The sequence below is a fragment of the Hippichthys cyanospilos genome, unplaced genomic scaffold (assembly GCF_059441005.1).
Source record: "Hippichthys cyanospilos isolate Australia breed blue-spotted pipefish unplaced genomic scaffold, RoL_Hcya_1.0 HiC_scaffold_64, whole genome shotgun sequence".
In the NCBI taxonomy this organism is placed as follows: Eukaryota; Metazoa; Chordata; class Actinopteri; order Syngnathiformes; family Syngnathidae; genus Hippichthys; species Hippichthys cyanospilos.
In genome coordinates, this window is record NW_028283420.1 from 27,501 (window position 1) to 32,500 (window position 5,000).

A 5,000-nucleotide genomic window follows, 5' to 3' on the forward strand; every position below is an offset into this window, starting at 1 on the left:
CGAGGCCGGGGCGAGCCGAAAGGCCGCCCGCTTTCTTTAGTCCGTGTTCGTTAAGCGGCCCGCCTGGAGCGAGGCCGGGGCGAGCCGAAAGGCCGCCCGCTTTCTCTGGTCCGTGTTCGTTAAGCGGCCCGCCTGGAGCGAGGCCGCGGCGAGCCGAAAGGCCGCCCGCTTTCTCTGGTCCGTGTTCGTTAAGCGGCCCGCCTGGAGCGAGGCCGGGGCGAGCCGAAAGGCCGCCCGCTTTCTCTGGTCCGTGTTCGTTAAGCGGCCCGCCTGGAGCGAGGCCGCGGCGAGCCAAAAGGCCGCCCGCTTCTCCGGTCCGTGTTCGTGTTTAATATTCGGCCCGCCCGCTCGGAGCGAGGCCGGGAAGAGCGGCTAAGCCGACCGCTTCTCCGGTCCGTGTTCGTGTTTCATAAGCGGCCCCCCCGAAAGGCCGCGGCGAGCGGCAAAGCCGCCCGCTTCTCCAGTCCGTGTTCGTGTTTAATATTCGGCCCGCCCGCTCGGAGCGAGGCCGGGAAGAGCGGCTAAGCCGACCGCTTCTCCGGTCCGTGTTCGTGTTTCATAAGCGGCCCCCCCGAAAGGCCGCGGCGAGCCAAAAGGCCGCCCGCTTCTCCGGTCCGTGTTCGTGTTTAATATTCGGCCCGCCCGCTCGGAGCGAGGCCGGGAAGAGCGGCAAAGCCGCCCGCTTCTCCAGTCCGTGTTCGTGTTTCATTAGCGGCCCCCCCCCACCCGGAGCGAGGCCGCGGCGAGCGGCAACGCCGCCCGCTTCTCCAGTCCGTGTTCGTGTTTCATAAGCGGCCCCCCCCCCCCCTTCCGGAGCGAGGCCGCGGCGAGCGGCAAAGCCGCCCGCTTCTCCAGTCCGTGTTCGTGTTTCACATTGCCGGGGAGCCAGGCACTCATTTGTGATAAAAGTGGCACTCTGTCATATTTTCAGAAAAGTGGGACTTTGCCATATTTTCGAAAAAGTGGGACTTTGTCATATTTTCGAAAAGTGGGACTTTGTCATATTTTCGAAAAAGTGGGACTTTGTCATATTTTCGGCTCCAAAAGCTCTTAAAATGCTGTTCCCTATATATGTGCCGATAGTGTTTTGGAGATCTGGGTCAAACCTCCGCATCTTTTTGGTTTGAGGGTAGAGGTGGGGGGTCAACGCAAAAGATGCGGGCACTTAGTCATTTTTTCGGTTGGGCGACCAGGGGCGCTGTTGGCACTTTGTCATTTTTTCGGCTGGGCGACCAGGGGCGCCGTTTGCACTTAGTCATTTTTAAGGCTGGGCGACCAGGGGCGTTGAGTGTTTGGGCGACCAGGGGCGCCGTTGGCACTTAGTCATTTTTTCGGCTGGGCGACCAGGGGCGTTGAGTGTTTGGGCGACCAGGGGCGCTGTTTGCACTTAGTCATTTTTTCGGCTGGGCGACCAGGGGCGTTTGTTTGCTGGGCGACCAGGGGCATTTTTGACACTTTGCCGTTTTTATGGATGGGCGACCAGGGGCGTTTGTTTGCTGGGCGACCAGGGGCATTTTTGACACTTTGCCGTTTTTATGGATGGGCGACCAGGGGCGTTTGTTTGCTGGGCGACCAGGGGCATTTTTGACACTTTGCCGTTTTTATGGATGGGCGACCAGGGGCGTTTGTTTGCTGGGCGACCAGGGGCATTTTTGACACTTTGCCGTTTTTATGGATGGGCGACCAGGGGCGTTTGTTTGCTGGGCGACCAGGGGCATTTTTGACACTTTGCCGTTTTTATGGATGGGCGACCAGGGGCGTTTGTTTGCTGGGCGACCAGGGGCATTTTTGACACTTTGCCGTTTTTATGGATGGGCGACCAGGGGCGTTTGTTTGCTGGGCGACCAGGGGCATTTTTGACACTTTGCCGTTTTTATGGATGGGCGACCAGGGGCGGCTAGTGGCTGGGCGACCAGGGGCATTTTTGACACTTTGCCGTTTTTATGAATGGGCGACCAGGGGCGTTTATTGGCTGGGCGACCAGGGGCATTTTTGACACTTTGCCGTTTTTGTGGATGGGCGACCAGGGGCGCCGTGTGGCTGGGCGACCAGGGGCGTTTGTGGGACCGGGCTGACACCGGGACTTTGCCTTTAATTCGGCCGCTCCAGGGAACCAGGAACGCCGGCCTCTGCTCAGCACAAGTCGGCCTGAAGTGGGACTTTGTCATATTTTAATCCTGGGCGACCAGGGGCGTTTGAGGGACCGGGATGACACCGGCACTTTGCCTTTAATTTGGCCGCTCCAGGGAACCAGGAACGCCGGCCTCTGCTCAGCACAAGTCGGCCTGAAGTGGGACTTTGTCATATTTTAATCCTGGGCGACCAGGGGCGTTTGAGGGACCGGGCTGACACCGGCACTTTGCCTTTAATTTGGCCGCTCCAGGGAACCAGGAGCGCCGGCCTCTGCTCAGCACAAGTCGGCCTGAAGTGTGACTTTGTCATATTTTAATCCTGGGCGACCAGGGGCGTTTGAGGGACCGGGATGACACCGGGACATTGCCTTTAATTTGGCCGCTCCAGGGAACCAGGAGCGCCGGCCTCTGCTCAGCACAAGTCGGCCTGAAGTGGGACTTTGTCATATTTTAATCCTGGGCGACCAGGGGCGTTTGAGGGACCGGGATGACACCGGGACATTGCCTTTAATTTGGCCGCTCCAGGGAACCAGGAGCGCCGGCCTCTGCTCAGCACAAGTCGGCCTGAAGTGTGACTTTGTCATATTTTAATCCTGGGCGACCAGGGGCGTTTGAGGGACCGGGATGACACCGGGACATTGCCTTTAATTTGGCCGCTCCAGGGAACCAGGAGCGCCGGCCTCTGCTCAGCACAAGTCGGCCTGAAGTGTGACTTTGTCATTTTTTAATCCTGGGCGACCAGGGGCGCCGTTGGCACTTAGTCATTTTTTCGGCTGGGCGACCAGGGGCGTTTAGTGTTTGGGCGACCAGGGGCGCTGTTGGCACTTAGTCATTTTTTCGGCTGGGCGACCAGGGGCGCCGTTGGCACTTAGTCATTTTTTCGGCTGGGCGACCAGGGGCGTTTAGTGTTTGGGCGACCAGGGGCGCTGTTGGCACTTAGTCATTTTTTCGGCTGGGCGACCAGGGGCGTTTGTGGGACTTTGTCATTTTTTGGGCTGGGCGACCAGGGGCGTTTGTGGGACTTTGTCATTTTTTGGGCTGGGCGACCAGGGGCGTTTGACACCGGCACTTTGCCTAATTTTTAGCCGCTCCAGGGAACCAGGCAGGTCGGCCTCATTCCTGCACTTCTGCCCCTGAGTTGGGCGACCAGGGGCGTTTGGGGAACCGGGCGGACACCGGCACTTTGCTCTTTTTTTGCCCGCTTTGGGGAACCAGGCAACTCGGCCTCATTTCAGCACTTCTGCCCCTGAGTTGGGCGACCAGGGGCGTTTGGGGAACCGGGCGGACACCGGCACTTTGCCTAATATTTGGCCGATTTTGGGAACCAGGACACTCGGCCTCATTTCAGCACTTCTCCCCTGAGTTGGGCGACCAGGGGCGTTTGGGGAACCGGGCGGACAGCGGCACTTTGCCTAATATTTGGCCGCTCCAGGGAACCAGGCAGGTCGGCCTCATTTCAGCACTTCTGCCGGTCAGTTGGGCGACCAGGGGCGTTTAAGGAACCGGGCGGACACCGGCACTTTGCCTAATATTTGGCCGCTCCAGGGAACCAGGCAGGTCGGCCTGACTTCAGCACTTCTGCCGGTAAGTTGGGCGACCAGGGGCGTGTGAGGAACCGGGCGGACAGCGGCACTTTGCCTAATATTTGGCCGTTTCAGGGAACCAGGCAACTCGGCCTGACTTCAGCACTTCTCCCCTGAGTTGGGCGACCAGGGGCGTTTGGGGAACCGGGCGGACAGCGGCACTTTGCCTAATATTTGGCCGCTCCGGGGAACCAGGCAGGTCGGCCTCATTTCAGCACTTCTGCCGGTCAGTTGGGCGACCAGGGGCGTTTGGGGAACCGGGCGGACAGCGGCACTTTGCCTGATATTTGGCCGCTCCAGGGAACCAGGCAGGTCGGCCTGACTTCAGCACTTCTGCCGGTAAGTTGGGCGACCAGGGGCGTGTGAGGAACCGGGCGGACAGCGGCACTTTGCCTAATATTTGGCCGTTTCAGGGAACCAGGCAACTCGGCCTGACTTCAGCACTTCTCCCCTGAGTTGGGCGACCAGGGGCGTTTGGGGAACCGGGCGGACAGCGGCACTTTGCCTAATATTTGGCCGCTCCGGGGAACCAGGCAGGTCGGCCTCATTTCAGCACTTCTGCCGGTCAGTTGGGCGACCAGGGGCGTTTGGGGAACCGGGCGGACAGCGGCACTTTGCCTAATATTTGGCCGCTCCAGGGAACCAGGCAGGTCGGCCTCATTTCAGCACTTCTGCCGGTCAGTTGGGCGACCAGGGGCGTTTAAGGAACCGGGCGGACACCGGCACTTTGCCTAATATTTGGCCGCTCCAGGGAACCAGGCAACTCGGCCTCATTTCAGCACTTCTGCCCCTGAGTTGGGCGACCAGGGGCGTTTGGGGAACCGGGCGGACACCGGCACTTTGCCTAATATTTGGCCGATTTTGGGAACCAGGCAACTCGGCCTCATTTCAGCACTTCTCCCCTGAGTTGGGCGACCAGGGGCGTTTGGGGAACCGGGCGGACACCGGCACTTTGCTCTTTTTTTGGCCGCTTTAGGGAACCAGGCAACTCGGCCTCATTTCAGCACTTCTGCCCCTGAGTTGGGCGACCAGGGGCGTTTGGGGAACCGGGCGGACACCGGCACTTTGCCTAATATTTGGCCGCTTTAGGGAACCAGGCAACTCGGCCTCATTTCAGCACTTCTCCCCTGAGTTGGGCGACCAGGGGCGTTTGGGGAACCGGGCGGACACCGGCACTTTGCTCTTTTTTTGGCCGCTTTAGGGAACCAGGCAACTCGGCCTCATTTCAGCACTTCTGCCCCTGAGTTGGGCGACCAGGGGCGTTTGGGGAACCGGGCGGACACCG